Source organism: Acomys minous (genome assembly GCF_964271855.1).
Source record: "Acomys minous genome assembly, chromosome: 6".
NCBI lineage: Eukaryota > Metazoa > Chordata > Mammalia > Rodentia > Muridae > Acomys > Acomys minous.
In genome coordinates this window covers 24,642,545-24,660,796 of record NC_140487.1, presented here as the reverse complement: position 1 = coordinate 24,660,796, position 18,252 = coordinate 24,642,545, and the positions used below count along the sequence as shown (strand labels likewise).

The 18,252-nt window shown below is 41.0% G+C and overlaps 1 protein-coding gene across 7 annotated transcripts in view; it reads left to right on the top strand.

The window, feature by feature from the left end:
* Positions 1-16,523, top strand: part of PTTG1IP2 (PTTG1IP family member 2) — a 41,790-nt gene extending 25,267 nt beyond the window's left edge. For 2 of the 7 annotated variants that reach the window (XM_084785792.1, XM_084785788.1), the window contains one exon: positions 2,510-2,714. The gene's annotated coding sequence lies outside the window, so the exon portion shown is untranslated. Of the gene's footprint in view, positions 1-1,817; positions 1,839-2,509; positions 2,715-14,788 lie in introns of those variants that run through there. The other 5 variants (XM_084785790.1, XM_084785787.1, XM_084785793.1 and 2 more) reach the window with 5 other exon arrangements.
* Positions 16,524-18,252: the final 1,729 nt, after the last annotated feature.

The following is an 18,252-nucleotide window of genomic DNA, read 5'->3' as shown; positions in this document are numbered from 1 at the left end:
TGATTTAATTTTTTTTAATTTGGTAAGATGTGTTTAGTGCCCACACATAATCTATCCTGGCAAACGTTTCATGGGTTCTTGACCATGTGTGTTCTGTTGCTACCTGTTCTGTATATATTTGCATGATCTAAAATATTGCTCAAATCCTAAATTTCCTTGTTATTTTCTGTATACACAATCAATACATTGTTGAATCTGGGATATGAAATTCCCTCTTATTTTCTATCACTTCATATCTATTTAATATTTGTTTTATTTTTAGATGTGCCAGTGTTGGGTGTATATGTATTTATAATTCTTATGTTCAATGTAGGTATTTATAGTTATTACGTTTTCTTAGTGAATTGACTCTTTTGTCACTGTATAGTTACCAGAAAGTGACATTAATAAAGATTAACATCAATTATCATGAAATAAATGTAATAAATTCTCCAATCAAAAGGCATTGAATGGATTTAAAAACAATCCCAGCTGTATGCTCACCCATTTCTTCTTTAAAGACATACAAGAAGATGTGGTGAAAGATATTCCATGCAAATAGAAGTTGAAACAATACAAAATAGAATTTAATTAAAAAATCTAAAAAAGATGAAATTGATATTGGAGCTCACTTGGTAGCAGTCTTGATTAGCATGCATAAAACCCTAAGGCAGTCCTAGCATTGAATCAACTGAGTGTGGGGGCACACATCTATAACCCCAGTACTTGGAGAATAGAGGTAGGAGGAGCAAAAGTTCAAGGTCATCCTTAGCTACATAGTGAGTTCACAAACAATATAAGATACAGAAAGCCCTGTTTTACCCCCCCCCAAAATAAAACACTGTAAGAAGAGACAAAGTTTTAAAAAATATAATGATAATGATGCTCCTATGATTTATTTCAAAAGTCCATTTTTATATCAGTGATATGAGATGGATTTTTTCTTTTTCTTTTTAGATTTATTTTTATGTGCATTGGTGTTTTGCCTGCATGTCTGTGCAGGAGTGCCAGATCCTTTGGAACAGGAGTTACAGGCAGTTGTGAGCTGCCATGTGGTTGCTGGGAATTGAACCCCTGTGGTGTGTGGTGAGTGTGTGTGATGTGTGTGTGCTCTCGAGTGTGTTCCTGTGCACTCTCTGCAAAAGTATAGGTGAGCAATAGTGTTTTTCTCCATCACTTTCCGTTTTATCTTTTCAGACAAGCCCTCTCACATAATCAGGAACTTGCGGTTTTAGCCAAACTGGCTGGCCTGGGAGTTCCTAGGCTCCGCCTGTCTCTGCCCAGTACAGGAGGTACAATTAAGCATTGCCACACCTTGATTTTATGTGGGTGCTGAGGACCCACACTAAGGACTTTATGCTTGTGCAGCAGGCCTTTTTCTACTGAGTCATCTCCACAGCCTGTCAAACATAACTTTGCACATCTATTCACAGCCATTGGTCTGTCTATCTGATCATTTCCTAGTACCATAATAGTTTCATTGTGAAGTCCACTAAATAATTTAAAGATATTAATGGAACTGAATGCTTCCCTACCTTACATTATTCTTCTTGTGTCTATTTTTTACTAACCTTAATTTCAAGTAGAATAAATATTTTAAATTCTTCCAATGCTTGATATTTCACAAAATTAAAATATATGGTCTCTGGAAACCATCATTCAAGAACTTTAGGAGATATTGCATACAAAGCAAGTCATGAATTAACAGTGTCTTTTTTTAAGCCTTGTTTCACTTTGGTTTCATTCTCACTTCCATTCTTTTTTACTTTCCCCTTTTCTTCTTCTTTGCATCCCCATTTTCTTCCATCCCTCTCTCTTCCACCATATCCTCCCCACAGGTTTGCCAAACAAACTCAATGGTAAAAGTTTAAAAATATATTTCTCATCCTTCCTGTTTGTTATTCAAAACAAGATGCTATTGGATGACAGAAAATTGATAATTATAATATATAAATAACTAAAAAATAACCAACTAAATACCAAAAGCCCCCACCCAATCTAAGACATAGACTTACAAAATAAAGTTTCCAAAAGATGAACTACAAATGCCCAATAAACATAGGAAAATGTGTTCAATCTTACTAGCCATCAAAGAAATACAAATTAAAATTAATGAGATTGATCCAGTCAGAACAGATATCCTCAAGTAAACAAACAATAATAAATGTAGGAAGGATGCTTGTGGGACTTTAAACTGGACCAACCATTATGGAAATCAGTATGGTAGTTCCTGAAAAACTACAAATAGAACTACCATATGATCCAACTGTACCATTCTGAAAATATACCCAAACATATCTTGGTCATATCCACTCTCCACTCCCTCCCCTAACAAATGAATAAAGAAAATATGGAATAGGCTCCCCTATCTCCTGTCACCAATAGATGCATGCTGCTCCCAACCTTGGTCAGACAAGCTCTTCTCCCAGAGGGTAGTGGTTAAAGCAGAGGCATACCTTTCCAACTGCTGAGGATAAGTGACCATGAACACTCAGCTCTAAATGAGTATTTATATCAAACACCTTACAAGCTCTAGGAACATCGTGGACTAGGAGGCCATGCCATGTAACAGCTGGAGGATGGCAACTACTGATGTGAAAGAACGTCTTCTGGACACGGCATAACTGTTGCACACCTGAGCCAGAAGTAGCTGTGGTTACCCACACAAGACCTGAACAAGAGCAAGCCAGTTAAACATTCTGGCATGAAGAAGGGAGGGCTTCCCAGCATCCCATCTCCAGCTGAGGGTCTCTTATTAATTAATGGCTCCCTGGGAAAGAGTTCATTTTTCTTTGAGGGCCTAGCCACTGGTGGGTTGCTCATGCATCAGTGGGTGACACCCACACCCATGTGCATATGCACAGCACTATTTGGATCATATTTATATATGAGATAAATTTTGGGGGGAAGTGTATTGGGAAGATCCAGATGCAGTCTGAGTCAAGGAGGAGTGGCTATGATCTAGGTATATTCATACATGTATGAAATAGTCCAAAAACTAAAATGTGGAATAGAGGTACAATGGAGCTGTACTCAACCATATGCTAGAAAATTAGATCATTTTCTGGAAAGTGTGTGGAACTGAAGATCTTCATATTAATCAAAATGAGGCAGATTCAACAAGGCAACCATTACCGCATGTTTTCCTACATTTTGTGGATCCTGAATTGTATATAGATACATAAATCTACTTACAGATGAACATGTAGGATGAAAGCAGTAGACTGGGAGAAGGAAATTAAAAGAGAAAAGGAAGAGACAAATGTGGGGAAAAGATGAATATGTCAAAGCACAAGATATATTGAAATTGTCCTTACGAAACATATCACCAATTAAAAAAATAATAAATAATTTTAAAATACCATTACAGGAGAACAATGCTTGGCAGAAAAGTTTTCACTTTACAGTTGCCCCTAAACCGTCATGTAAAGACTTATAAATGTGTAATGTAAAAGGAATAATTTAAATAAGTATTTGGTCGAAATTAAATCACTGTTAAAAATAACACCTAGAGCTACACCACACAGTGAAGATGGCAGAAGATACCCAAAGGCCAGCCTGCCACACTATGTGGAGTGAGCAGAAGATACCCGGTGGCCAGTCCCTCACCACATCCCGCCCCTGGTCTATAGACACACAGGGGCCCGTCCACAGCCACACCCCAGGCCTGTGTGCAGGGTGTGGACACACAGATGCCTTCCAGCCCAGCAGTGTGGCTTGCCCACAGCGGGGAGCCTCTACTATTTGCAAGCATGTGTCAAACACATGGGAGAGAAAGAGAAGCAGAACAATTTGACCATTATGAAGGGAGGTGGAACTGAAGATGCAAGGGTGGAGAGGAATAGCCTGTTGTGAGTAGGCAGCCCCACTGCCTGAGGCCATGGTGAGGTCCCAGCCTGAGCTGCCGCTGAGGGCCATGTAGCAGCAGGGGTCTGTGTTAATATCTGTGGCTCATGTTACCACTAAAGACCATGTGGGCATCCCTGCTCTGGGACCACATAGATATCCAAGCTTGTGCCGAGCTACCCCAACAGTGGCTGTGGCACTCTGGAGAGCTGGTCCCAGTTCTCATAGGCTGCAGCACTTGGGAGAGCAGGCCCTGTACCTAGCATGGGCAGCACAGTGGAGCTGGCCCTGATGGCAGGGTGGGGGATGGGTGCAAATGAGTGCCTGGAGGGCATGAGCACAGGAGAGCTGGCCCCACTACTCGTTCCATGAGGGTGACATGGGAGTGAGGGTGATATCCTCTGACCCCTTGTCCGTCACTACCTAGGGCAGTTGGGAGAACTGGACAAGGGCAGAGCTGGCCATGGTCCTTGCTGGCTGCAGATTGAGTGAGCCAGCTGGGGCAGTGCTAGAGAGTTGGCCCTGGTTCTATGGCTGTGGGAGAGCTGGTGAGCTGACCAGCTCAGCTACCAACCAGGTCCAGATCCAGGGCTTTGAGCTTGCCTACTCCAAAATCTACTCCATCTATGAACTGCTAGAGCATGTGAAAGGGCCAGTCCTGCAGATCCAAAGCTGCAGGATCTCCATGACACGGACCAGAACAGATTTCCGAGAGGAGTCATGGTGAGAATCCAGTGTTGCTACTGGAGCAGAAACCAGAGGCTTCGGACCAGAGCAGTGACTCGTTGCAATGAACATTTTCAAGTGAAAATGTGTGGACCAAGGGTATACTGTGGGACATACTGTGACATACTACAGCTTCCATGACAAGATGTTTTGCATGCTTTGTGTTGTTTCGTTTTTATTTTCTTTTAGGTGGGGAAAATTGCAAGGGCAGAGGGCAGACAGATATGAAGGGATGGGAGATGACTGGCATTGGGCTGCATGATGAGAAACTCACAAAGAATCGATGAAAAGCTTAAAAAGTATACCCTGTATTTCTAAACTGTCTTTTGAGGCAGACTATTACAACTTAAGAAGTAGCTTTTTTTTTTTTTTTTTTTTTTTTTTTTTGTGCTCACTCCAGAAGTTCTTTTATTTTATTATTATTTTATTAATTTATTCTTGTTACATCTCAATGGTTATCCCATCCCTTGTATCCTCCCATTCTTCCCTCCCTCCCATTTTCCCCTTACTCCCCTCCCCTATGACTGTGACTGAAGGGGACCTCCTCCCCCTGTATATGATCATAGGGCATCAAGTCTCTTCTTGGTAACCTGCTGTCCTTCCTCTGAGTGCCACCAGGTCTCCCCCTCCAGGGGACATGGTCAAAAGTGAGGCACCAGAGTACATGAGAAAGTCATATCCTACTCTTCACTCTACTGTGGAGACTGTTCTGACCATTGGCTAGATCTGGGTAGGGGTTTAAGGTTTACCGCCTTACCACCTGTATTGTCCTTGGCTAGCCATGTTTTTTTATTTGTTTGTTTGTTTGGGGGTTTTTGTTTTGTTTTGTTTTTGGGTTTTGGGTTTTGTTTTGTTTTGGTAAATGTAAAGTAAAGATAATGAACTCTAGTGAAGAAAAATGTATTGATCTAGCAATATAGGAATCAGCGTTAGAAGGAGGGGGGAGTAAAGAAAGGCAAGGTGGAGTGGTGAACAGGAAGAGAGAAGTAGAGCTGGAAGAGAACAGCCATGTTAAGTGCTGTTCCTCCAAAAGAGGTGTCATCAGGAGTAACATATGTAAAGGGCAGACAGCAACACGCTTGGGCAGAGGAAGGAGTTGAACTGCCACATAGACACCAGAGAGAGAGGAGTAGCAGGGAGGAAGGGAAGGAGGGAGAGAGAGAGAGTGGGGACTGACCCACAGAGAGGCGGCAGTGTCAGTCATTAGATGTAGGATGCAAGACATAGACTGAGGTCAGTTTCCAGAAAGGGCCTGGTATCTGGAGGAATGAATGTCTTGCCCCTGAAGGAGAAATATGAGCTGTGTACCATGATTCCCACAACAGCAGCTGGCACTGATCTAGAGCAGTTCTTCTCAACCTGTGTCTCAACCGCTCTGCGAGAGTCAAATGACCCTTTCATAGGGGTCACCTAAGACTATTAGAAAACACAGATATTTACATTATGACTAATAACAGTAGCAAAATTACAGTCATGAGGTAGCAATGAAAATAACTGCATGGTTTGAGGTCACCATAACATGAGGAGTTGTATTTTCTTTAAGGCCCAAGTGTGCTGGCTGGTTTTATGTCAATGTGGCATAAGCTAAAGTCACTGGAGAGGAAGCAATTGAGAAAATGCCTCCACAAGATTGGGTTGTAGGCAAACCTGTAAAGCATTTTCATAATTAGTGATAGGGGGCCAAGCACATTGAGAGTGGTGTCATCCCTGTAGGTGGCCCTGGGTTCTATAAGAAAGCAGGCTAAGCAAGCCATGGGGAGCAAGCCATCAAGCAGCACTCCTCCATGGCCTCTGCGTCAGCTCCTGCCTTCAGGTTCCTGCCCTGCTTGGGTTTCTGTCCAGACTTCCTGTGATAATCAACACTGATGTGGAAGTGTAGAGCCAAATAAACACTTTCAAGTTGCTTTAGCCACAGTGTTTCATCACAGCAATAGAAACCTTAGCTAAACCTTTACACTAAGTAAAGCTTTAAATTTCAATTGAATCTTTTCATCATTACTGAGTTGATATTTCTTTGAATTGATCCCATGGACAAACTGGGCCACATTTGATCTTTTTAATATCCAAGTTTAATAAATTTTAGAATGAAATTAATTGTGATAGTTCCTGGAAAGGAAATATATACCAATATCAGATCGGAGATTTACCAGGAAATGACTTTTTAAAATGGAATATTTTGGGTAAAGTAGATTAAAAACATGAATCAAAACGGAAAACAGAAGACCATGTCCAGAAGGTGTTCTTTGGCTGACTTTTGATAAACAAATACTATGAAAATATATACTTGCACATGCCAGAGCCTAATCTAAAAAAATAAGAGATGACACTGGCAGACTGCTTCCATTAAAGGGGCAAGAAGCATTGTGGGCTTTGGGACTTGCTTATCCCTGATACGATTGCTTTGCTGTTGTAGTGTAACAACACATGTACTCAATTCACAAATGGACGTGTGACACATGCAAGGTGCATGTTTTTGGTGCATAAGCCATAATTTGTAGAAACCTTGTTTAGATGATCAAAAAGATCATTTAAATGTAAGCTTTTAACTTAATATTTTTACTTAAAAGTAGAATTAAAGAGAAATCTTTCCATTCCTTGTCTTTTAATAAACAAACACCATGAAATTACATATGGAGCATGCCAGAGCCTAATGAGCAAATTGTGATTGAAAATCATGAGGAAAGACCTAAGCTATTGTTTTCTCTGGTAGATGGTGCCGGTTAAAGATGCGGGCTGAGCAGCAGAATAACGATAGCTCTGTTAACAGGGTTCTGCAAAGTGGATTATTATTGTCTGAAATGCTAGCTTTATGGTTAGCTATAATAAAATGATTTTCCTTACTTCACTCACCAGCTTTCTTCCTCCATGTGAATGTTAATTACCCATTTATAATGCATTGCAGGCTAGCTCTGCTCACTCTGGGAGCTCTAGAAACTAAGACTGTCATAACCCACAGTACAGGTTTAGAGTCATTTATTTGTAAATAATTTGCTCATTTTTTTCATCTGTACGTGTGTGTGTGTGTGTGTGTGTGTGTGTGTGTGTGTGTAATCTTTAAATGCAATAGGCCTTTTATAATCAAGTTAATGAGCATTGAAAAAATTGAATAGCTTTATTCAAGCCATGTGAGATTAAATTATGTGTATATTTTAAGGACTTTTTTTATTGCCTTGATAGTTCCTTATATGTCAGTTAAGTACAGAACGCGATCTTTCTCAGCAGTCAGCCATACCAATTCCTATTAAACCTTTTTGCAATTTTTTTCTTCACTGAAATTCTTATAAAAAGAAACACCTGGTGGTTAGTTCCGATTCTGCATCTTTCTTTCCCCGCTACTCTCTGTGAGTGTGTTTAGTTCAGGGTTCCTTTGGGATAGAAGACTGGTGCCAAGTTATTGTTTTTGGTAGGTTCCATTTTATACTGACTTTTCCAAGTCACTTGAATATAGTAAAGTATAAAATAAAAGTTAATGGTTTAGTGAAGTTAGTGATTAATATTAACTATAAATCTCTCGTGTTTTTAATCAGTTGTTTATATATTAACATATTTATATAATCAATTTTGCCCTATTAAGGTTAAGCTTGTTTTTATGTAAAAATCCTTTCAGTTTTCTTTCTTTCTTTCTTTCTTTTTTTTTGAGAAGAGACATGTATTGAGAGAGAGAGAAGAAAGAGGAAAGAGAGAGAGAGAGAGAGAGAGAGAGAGAGAGAGAGAGAGAGAAGAGAAGAAAGAATGTGTCATACAATATATATGCAGGAATTATAGAGGACAGAAGAGGACGTAGAGTCCATAGAGCTGTAGTTACAAGAGCAGGTAAGCCATCTTAGGTGTTGAAAACCAAAATTGGCTTTCTGCCAGCACTCTTACCTCTGAACCATCTCTCCAAGAAACCATCAAATTCTTGTGAGAACAGCAACTAGCCATGTTATTTAAAATGGAACACATAAAATGGAATATACATATTGTATGGGAAAATTATGTAATGTGATATTAGTTTTAAAGAAATAGGGCCTACGTGAAATAGAACTACATATGCAAGAATTATAACTATGAAGGAATAACTTTTTTTGTCCCAAAAGGATGCCTCCCAGAATGTGACAAGAGCTGTCTGAGGGGTGAGTAGGAGAATTCTAGACTCAGTTTTATAAGTTACCTGTGTAATTTACTAATTCTGAGAAATATAAGGCAACTGTTCGACATCTCTGGGCCAATGACGGTGTAATAAGAACAGATTTGCTAGAAAAGTGGGGAGCAATATAAGAAAACTCCTGGAATATACTCAAAATCAATAAAGGGTAGCTCCAGGTCAGAGGAAGAGCCAGGCATAGTGCTAACTACCAAGGTACAGGAAGAAGTCAGTCTGAGCCACAAAGATCTCAGATTGCCTTTGCTTTGTTTTGTTTTTGTTTGTTTGTTTGGTTGGTTGGTTAGTTGGTTTGCTATTTAAGAGAATTGCTTAAATTATTGAATCCTCCCTGAATTAGAGGAGGAAATATTTTAAAAGTTGTCTGAGAAAGGAATGGTATATGTAAAGTATTGTTTTAGTAACTAATACACAGCCAGTTCTCTTAGAAAGAACCCCATCTTAACTATTTGAACCTATTGTGCCATGTGATTCTGTGAGAACATGCAGAAGAAACATTAAAAGATTTAAAATCCTTCAAGGAAAATAAAACTTACAAATTTATACAGTACCAAATATATTCTGGCAAGTTTCATGACTGAGGTTTGTGGGCACCCAAGGGTTAATTTAAGAGGGAGAGAATATATTCCTGGGATCAGGTAGGGCTTATAGTAGTCAATCATGGCATCCTAGCTAGGCAAGGAAGGGTATAGCATATCAACAGGCAGAAATTACATCTGTGGCAGAAGGCTTGTGGGGGTTTTGGTTTTGCTTTTTTGTTTTATTTTTTTTTTGGTTGTTTGTTTGTTTGTCTTGTTTTATTTTTTAGGGAAGCAGAATGAGCTCTGAAAGAACGTTGGAAAATACAGATTATACATGAGCAATTATAAATCAATTATCCTATTCACTTAAATCATAGGTGCATACAGGCTGACACCCAAGGTGTATTTGTGTTTGAGGCACTGTTCAAAGGGCTCTGTGCCTATTAATCTATCAAGCACTCACAACAGTCAGAGAGTAAACCTGGTGTCATCCATACTGTACATACAGGGAAGCCCTCGTCTATGTTGTGAAAGAGAAAATGGTGTCGCTGCCTTCTGAGTCTGCAGTGCTCTCCTGGGGGACACAACATGGCCATGGGTCAGGGACATGCTTGCATATGCCTACCTCTCAACCAGGGAGGACACCTCAGCCAGCACCCTAGGGCATGGAGGCCCTGCTCCTTGTCACACAGCTGGCCACTCTGTTCCCGTGCCTATGCTGGCACTCATGGGTCTGTGCACAGGGAAAGGCACTAGTAAACCTAAGTCTACACCTGGGGACTTAGGCATTGTTTTCAAGGCGATGGCAGTACACAATCGGTAATTTGAAAGCACATGAAGGTTCAAATGTGTAAAGGACAAATCCCATTTGTGAGAGGAGTGCTTTGCTGGTGCTATGGCAGGATGAGGGTAGGCATGGAATTTTTAGGTTGTGAGTAAAGCGGAGAGATTGAGCCAGGAAGAATAATGAAAAGGAGTCTGTCAGACAATAAAATGAGCACAGGGAAAAGCCCAAATAAGGGTGTTAGAAATTTGGAGGTGGGGAAAGCCATGAATACTGTTTGAGGTCACAATAGACAAGCCTCAATGATCAATCATATAGAAGTGAGGGGAGGGGGAACTGCCAGAGAAAAACTGTTTCTAGGTGGCGCGATTGCTGATGTTAATATGAGGAAAAGACAGGGAATATGAAGAAGAGTCCATGAAAAGATGGGTTTTTTATTTTTTATTTTTTAAAGGTGTGCCCAGGTTTATTAAAAGTATTACAGAACAGATCCAAACAGCTTCTTGTGGTGTTTTGAAATTCATTCCAGGTATAGACCGAGTGGCATGCAGACTGGAGAGCTTGCCAAAGTCCAGGGGCTTCAGCACTTCCGTGGTTTCCGCGTCTGCCTCAGTGATCTGATCAAGGGCTGAAACTCCAGGAACATAATTACCTCTTCCTGCAGCTTAATAGAGAACCACTCATAGGACCTCCCTAACTCGGCTTCACCAATCCTGTTAGGGAGCTTCTTGCTGGGCATAACATGATCTCCTCACATACATGCTTGTCTGTGTGGAAGTCATGATGCAGGCATGCATAGTACTTCACAATAGTGATCTGGGCAGTCGCCTTCACATTCCCATGGCCCATGCTGGAGGGTCCTGGTTTAAAAAAAAAAAGACAAAAGGAGGATATTCTTACATTGAAATTGTAGTAACAGAAAGATGTGCAAATTGAGAGTTGGGGTGGTGGGTTTGGAGCTGGAGATGTTTAGGCTGTGGACTTAAGTGAAGAAATAGTGTGTAAAGGCCTCGATATATGTGGGAATGTCTGTGGACTGTGCAGAGGGAGCAGGGGATGGCAGTGGGTCCTTTAAGGCCCCTGACCTATAAGTTTAGATAAAGGTTGTAGAGTCCAAAGCTGTGGGATGGGGAACCAGAAGTCGGGGGATGGTGGGGGACTCCTAGAGGGAGTGAGCCACAGTGCTGAAGAGCACATGGCACAGGCAAATGCTGCTGCTCATACAGTGTTCTACAAACTGCAGCAATGCTTTTTAAAATATTAGTGTTTCAAGCTAATATGAAGTCCTTTGCCAAATAATAGGTTCTATGACAGCTGAAAATAGACCGCAGCTTCCTAGAGTGCCTCGAGTTACAGGATCCATCCTGTGTGCTAAGGGAATGGTCAGCCATACACAATAAATGTTTTATCTTAAGATCTATTGGCTGCCTGAAGCATCGGACAGTAAAGGAATCTAAGCAACGCCTAGGTTGCCATTTGTCAATATGTGCCCAGGGGTGGTAGAATGGGGGGCACACCACCAAATCCCACCCCCTCCACCCTCTGATGCTTCCTAAGGTCTTGTTAGCACTCCACAGTTGTATGATTATTATTAGCACTTTCATACATTCCAAATGAGAGAGAGAGAGAGAGAGAGAGAGAGAGAGAGAGAAGAGGAGAGGAGGGGAGGGGAGGGGAGGGGAGGGAAGAGGAGAGGAGAGGAGAGGAGAGAGGAGAGAGGAGAGAGTTTATGTCGTGTATGAGCATGTGTGCACATGTGGAGGCCAGAGGTCAATGTTGGGTGTCTTTGTGTCTTCCTCTATTGGTTGCCACCTGCCCACTGAACCTGGAGTTCACTGTTCAGTTAGAGTGGCCCCGCCTTTTGGAATCTCAAGGAATTTGCTATCTCCCTGTCCCTCCCAACCACCAGAACTGGGGTTAAGTGGCAGTGCCACTGTTTCTGTGGGTGCTGTGAACTCTAAACCCACTCCTCATACTTGCACAAGAAGCAGCACACTGAGCCAAGCCATCTCTGTAGCCCCAGTATTAATTTTTTTGTTTTGTTTTGTTTTTTATTTTTAGAGACAGGGTTTCTCTGTGTAGCCTTGGCTGTCCTGGACTTGCTTTGTAGACTAGACTGGCCTCAAACTCACAGCATATCCGCCTGCCTCTGCCTCCTTGATTGCTGGGATTAAAAGCATGCACCACCACATCCAGCTCCCCAGAATTAATTTTTAAACACTTGTGTTTTTTCAGAATTTGGGAGCAGCGACCTTTTGTATTTATTCTGATACGGCTCTCAACCTTGTGTCAGCATATAAGGCCCCTAAAGGCAAGGGCTCTAGTCTATCTCTGTACCATTGGCATTGAGTGGTCCTGGTCTTGGCCTCTCTTGAGTTTCTTGGCTTCTCTTTTTTCTTTTCTTTTGCCTGTTGACATTGTTGGAGTTTTCTTTCACAGCCCTACTTATGGCAGTGTAAGATTTTGATGGTGCCTGTCATCAGAAAACTTAAAATAGCTGAGGGCAGTCACCAGAAGCTCAGAGGAACCAAGAAGTATTACTAGGAAATGGATCAACAGTAATTATAACAATAAACTTCAAACAATCTCTCTCTCTCTCTCTCTCTCTCTTTTTTTTTTTTTTTTTTTTGAGACAGGGTTGTCCTGGACTCACTTTGTAGACCAGGCTGGCCTTGAACTCCCAGCGATCTGCCAGCCTCCGCCTCCCAAGTGCTGGGATTAAAGGCTTGCATCACCACCGCCTGGCTTATTTTTAAATTTTTCTTGTGCTCTTCTATTATCTCTTCCTGTGCAGGTTTGTTCTCACTATTTACTTTCTGACGGGCCCTTTTACCAGTCCCTGGTGTTCATTAGTTAACTCTCTTTTCCCTCAAAGCTCAGCTCAACTTTCATCTTCATATAGATGGCCCTGGCCTCACTGGTGCATGCTTCCTTTCTTCTCTCTTGAATGCCCAACTCACGTTATTCTCCTCTCTCCTTGTACTCACAGGAGAGTAGACCTGCATTTTAGCCCAAGGGGTGTAGAATTCTCACTGCTTCTGCTGTCTTGGCCTCATTTTTTAACCTTTCTGTATCTCCACTTCCTTGCTTGTGAAATAGGGATTAAAATAATTGCACATCCACACGGTTGAGGTGAGAATCTGGTAACATATAAGGCACCGATAACTGCCTCGCACACCAGCGGCTCTAAGCACACAATAGCTGTGAGAGCTGCACCTCAAAGGCCCTGGCCTGTATCTCTGTGTATCAGTGATAAAACTGACTAGATAGTGAGTTTCTTTTTGCTTTGGAATTGATAAGAATAAAGGGAGATGGAATGGGCTGGATCAGAGTGGAATGGAATTGATTGAATAACTATTGATTTTTATGCTGTGTGTCAAGCATTGGGAATACATCTTTGACAAGGCAGGCACAGCTCACCTCAGTTCTAGTGTGTTCTAGTGGGGATACGGAGAGTAAGGTGCAAAGAAAAATGCATGTAAACTGTGACACCACTGGATTATAAAATGGGACAGAAACCAGGGATTCAGAAACACATGCTAGTGTGTTTTCTTGCATGTACAGAGTCTGTGTGTGTGTGTGTGTGTGTGTGTGTGTGTGTGTGTGTGTGTGTGTGTAGAGAAATGGGACTATTTGGGCAACAGTGGAAGAAAAGAGGGTACAGTGAAAGGGGTAAATGTGATCAAAGATTGCTGTATATGTGTATGAAAAAAATCTCATAATCAAACACATTGTTATGTGTCAACAACATACAAAAATGAAAACACTCCAAAGTATGATATGGGGGGTCAGACAGGAGAAGAGGGAGGGGGGAAGGGCCCAGCAGGTGGTGTGGTTCTGAAAAGCTGGCAAGGTGAGGCACCCTAGACAAGCAGGCTGCCTGTGTTGGAGTTTACAGGTCATTACCCTAGGTACAACAGGGGAGTGGTTTTTCAGCCGGACTTACACTGAGGATTTTTTGGAAGCAGACACTTCAGGTGGAAAAGCAAGGCCACAGGATTGTGGTTTAGAACAGTTGTGGAGAGATGAGAAGAAAGTTAAACTGAGGAGCTGTACTGGGAAAGGGAGAATTGTGCTGCTTTCCTGATGTGGGCCCATTCCTGAATTCTCTTATGTGTTTGATTGTGAGCCTAGCCTTTCATGGCTGAGGCATCGCTCCAGCCCTTATAAAGCTTACTTTTGTTGCTGTTGAGTTTTTTTTTGTTGTTTGTTTGTTTTGGTTTGTTTTGTTTTGGTTTGGTTTGGTTTTTCGAGACAGGGTTTCTCCATGTAGCCTTGGCTGTCCTGGACTTGCTTTATAGACCAGGCTGGCCTCGAACTCACAGCGATCACCTGATCACCTGCCTCTGCCTCCGGAGATTAAAGATGTGCACCACCACTCCCTATTCCTGAATTCTCATTGCACTCACTTGAAATAGATGGCTTCTCCTCTGCCATGTTGAACTTTTTCCTGGAATCTTTATGCTGAGTGTGCACGCAGACTTCAGAATGGGCTGGGTAAATGCCATTGTTCACAATCATTTAAGTTGCTGTCTTTCATGCCGGCACAACAAAAAGAAATGTTCACTTGGGTAGATGAAGAGTCTTTTCATTCTCAACTTACTCCAGTGTGCATGCCTAATTATTGTGACCATGTACAAGCTTCTCCAGTGATAAACTCTGGCTTGGAAAATAATACATTTCTACAAAACTTGATGTGTTGCTGTGAACGTTTAAGTCTTCTGGTCAGAACATGCAGCTTATCATTGTTTTATGTGCTCAGTAATTACTGTGTCCTTCTCCTTTCAGGATTCCACTGGGATTTTAAGGATGTCTACAAACTCTTTGAGAATGATTGAACATCAACATTTCTATAAGTTAAAATTTTTAATTCTCTTGAACATTTTTGTAGAGTATTTTATTAATTAGACATTATGACTTGTCTATTAATTTCAGATTGTATGTGGTGAATGAGATTTTGTTATTATTTTAAATTTTGGGTTTTCTTTTTCATTTTTAATTTTTGAATAATCTTCATCCTAAATAGTTTGATAAGCTTTTGGACAAAAAGTGTTGTAGATATTATATATTCATACATTTGACACATCAATTTCCATATAGCTTCATCTTTGTCAGCTTACTTCATGATCATGTCAGATACTATTTTTATCATTATAGTGACAATACTCTATTTCTAATTTTGTTCACATTCACTTTTATAAAAGGGCTCCACTATTCAACAATTCCCTCCAATAGTAAATTTGAAATCATTAATATTATTAGAATTTGATGAAATTTTGATTAAATTAATGATAGATTTTTAAAACATACACATTTTTTTCCCAAAATACAAGATGTGAAGATTCTTTATAGTTTAGTGTATTAGAGCATTTTTAGTAGAATAAAAGCATGCCAGGTTAATGTCAATACTAACTAGTTTCTTCATTAACATTTGATAATGCTCAGTTTATCCGATAACAATTGCTTCATGAACTTTTCCCACACAGCTGGTTACTTATTAGCTTGTGTAGTATTGGACATGATGGTTTCCAGTAAATGCACTGAGTTCTCTGAAGTGACAGCTGAATGAGCAGCACCTCTTTCTCCTGCTTCTCCTTCTTCCCTTAGTCGCACTGGACAGAGAACCTGAGATAATAGCTGACCTCATCACATATCATCTTCCTCTTCCCGGACACCTACCCTTTGTTAATATGTGTGGGCGGAGCTTCTTCCAGATCACATCTGGGAAGTGAGCCCCTCAAAGAGCATGGCTGTGCTGACAATCTACTGCTAGTCCAGGATGCCATGTTATCCACATGACCCTTGCACTGAGCCCCACTCTCATGCCTTGATAAGCTGCTTTGGAGGCCCTCTCTTTTTCCTCTAGAGCCTTCCCGTTGGCTGAGAGATGCTTGACTCAGGCCCTATTGAGCAAGGTGGCCATGCCACAGACATAATTGGGGAGAGTGTCGTGGCCCGTCATCACAACACCTCATATTCTCATGCCTTGGGAGTCAACATTATGGTGCCAAAATTTCCATGTCCCTCGTGGCGTATTATTCTTTGGGTCCTGGATGCCTGTGACAAAAGAAGAGCAAATCTGTGACTGAAAGCAACAAATGTGTTTTGTTTTGTTTTTGGTTGGTTGGTTGGTTGGTTTTGTTTTTTAAAATGTTCACTTGTTAGGCAGAATGTTCAAAGATTTGAAATTCTTTCTACTTGCAGTATTACCTCGATATAAAACTCAAAGGATTCAGCTGAGCTTCACGATGGAGAGAATGGAGCATCAAAAACTGAAAAGAAGATCATCCACTGTAATAAAAGGGCGAATGAAGCTTCAGTCTGTGTATAACTAAAATTGTTACCCAACATGACATAGCTAGCCTTCTTAAGCTAGGAATAAATAAATGTGAGCATCTGAAACAAGATGTGTCTTACACTGGATCAAGGGCTGATTTCCTTATCGTGCATAATTCTTTTAGTAATTTCTTTTCTTTCTTGTTTGTTTATTTGTTTTTCTTTTGAGATGGGGTTTCTCTATGTCGCCCTGGCTGTCCTGGAACTCACTGTCTAGACCAGGCTGGCCTCGAACTCACAGAGATCCCACCTGCCTCTGCCTTCTGAGGGCTGGGATTAAATGTGTGCACCACGAGCCTTGCTTTACTAGCTTTCTTGTGCATCCACTTTCTAGTTATCTAAAAAGAAATGGACTGAACCGGAGAAAAGGTTTATTTTAGCTCATGGTTTTAGAACCATTAGCCAATGGTTATGTCACTTCATTACTTTGGGACATCACAGTGGGAAGTATGTGTTGGAGGAAAGCTGCTCCCTATTGGATAAGGTGTGATGTCCCAATATCTAAGAAGAGACTTCTACAAAGACCTTGAGTGAGGACCCCCTGCCTGTAGATCCCACCACTTCCCAGTAGCTGTATGCACTGGTGACCCCACTTTACGTATTCAAGATCCAGATTATAGCAGGCACAGGCAGAAACGTTGGCACTGGTTGCTGGACTGAAACAGCAACGTGGACATAAGTAAACTTGTTTGTTCAGCCAGAATCCTCGGACTTTCTCTGTCCCATTGAGTAGGAAGCCATCCAGTCAGCCGATGCAGCCTCCCCACTGCCTTCTTTCCTTTGCTCTTTAGTGCTGGTGTCTGACGTCACAGGATGTATCCTGACCCCTGCTGTCAGGGAAGAATATTACAGGGCTCTTGGTTAGTCTTAGTTTCCTTGGGGGGCAGTGCGGGGAAGGGGTGGCGGGGGAGGGGGTGTTGAGGATTCTTCTAGTTGCTTCCTTGGGGTTGGTGTCAGCTGTATAAACTGACTGGCCTCACTCCACACTTGGAAGTGTAAGTGGAATCCAGATTAGTCTGGCTTCATTCAGTTTGCCACAAATGAGTACTTTATTCTAAGTCCTAGGCACAGGCAAGGCTATTAAAATGTAGACAATGAAGAATAACTGAAAGCATATTTTCTTTGACCATTTATAAGATTTTAATGACCAGATATATGTATATAATTTTTTAAAGAATTCATATCATGTGCTGGGCGGTGGTAGTGCACCCTTTAATCCTAGCACTAGGGAGGCAAAGGCAGGTGGATCTCTGTGAGTTTGAGGCCAGCCTGGTCTACAAAGTGAGTTCCAGGACATCCAGAGTTGTTACACAGAGAAACCCTGTCTCAAGAAACAAAACAAAACAAAACAAAAAAGAATTTATATCACAAAATGTGTTTGTTAACTTTTAGGATGTTAAAAGTAAATCCTTTTAAAATTAATTTTCTGCATCTGATCATTTTCACATACCTTTCAAAATCTCACTAATTTATGTCTTTAGAGGAAATTGTCCTTTCATCATTAAAAAATCCCAAGTAAGGATCCTCGTTTAAAATGACTGTGCTACCTGCTGTAAGCCATGCCACCTCGAAACTGACTTTTCATTCATTATCATATGAGAAAGAAGACACCAAAAGAAACAAAAGATATGAAACCCTGGTGGGGACATTTATTTTATTCTGATTATAGTAGGGGGTTTTTAAATTGTTTTATATAGATTTAATAATACTATATCATTATTCAAAATGTGAAATACTATATTAAAAGTGTTGGATTTTATTTTCTTATGTTAAAATTGCTAATGACTTTATTCTCTGCAGTGTTTGACTTTTTCTTTCACTCCTTATCAGTGAACCTAAAAGGGTAAAGTGCCATTCAGCTGACAGCCTTTGAAGAATAGCTGTTTGAGGTGAGAATAAATTGATAGCGTGGTTGC